The following is a 1,041-nucleotide window of genomic DNA, read 5'->3' on the forward strand; positions in this document are numbered from 1 at the left end:
TTTTGTCTTCATTGTTGTTTTTAATTACTGAATTTTTTAAGCCTATATAAAGGCTTGTCTCTTCAACCACATCAGAAACAACAAACTCACACTTTGAGTTTTCTGTCCCTCTCTCTCTTTCGGCTTCTATATTTTGTTAAAGATTTGAGCTATAAAGTTTTGATTACGAGCTTCTGAGTGTTTGATCGAGGTGTTCTTCAGCATAGTGCTAAAACCGAAAGAATTATAACCGTCTTATCTTGGTGAAAAATTACGTTGAACCCGGTGCACTTCTGATACGGCGCGTATATTTTTCTTCAAGGCAAGCAGTAATTTTGCAATTCGGTTAAATTAACGACTTCAAGTTTACTGAGAATTGTTACAATACAATTCTTGTTGTAAGTTTTCGATTTAAATTTCTTGTCATAAATAGCATTTCTAATTGCTTTATGTATTTGTTCTAACGTGGCTTTAATAGCTTTTAATTTCTAAATTTGATTGTAATATTTCAAAACGCCATTTCGATTGTTTGAAACCAAAAATTTTTCAAACATATTGCAGTGCCTGTCCTATGGCCAAGCAACACAGACTCCCCTTCACCAACAACATTCATTCTGAGCATATCCTAGACCTTATACACATTGATCTACGGGGATCTTATCACTTACCCTCTCTAACTAGATGTAGTTACTTTCTTACTATTGTAGACGACTTCAGTCGAGCTACACGAACTTTTCTTCTCAAATACAAATCCCATGTTCATCAAACCTTAGCAAACTTCCTCACTATGGTCAAAACACAATTCCAGACCGTGCACTGATAGTCATTATCTACAATTTTAAAAAATATTAACATTCAAAGCACATAATTGTATTTGATTATTGATAAAATGATGTTATTTCGTAAAAGTCATAAAATTTGCATTAATGTCCAAATTTGTCCTAAAATTACATTAAGCTATATTTTGTGAATTGCATAAAATTATGGTAAAAAAGTTTATTATTGTTGTGAAGGTTGTCATTATTTAAAAATATATAGTTCCCATTGTGCACATATACAAAC

The sequence above is a fragment of the Sesamum indicum genome, unplaced genomic scaffold, assembly GCF_000512975.1.
Source record: "Sesamum indicum cultivar Zhongzhi No. 13 unplaced genomic scaffold, S_indicum_v1.0 scaffold00652, whole genome shotgun sequence".
Classification (NCBI taxonomy): Eukaryota; Viridiplantae; Streptophyta; class Magnoliopsida; order Lamiales; family Pedaliaceae; genus Sesamum; species Sesamum indicum.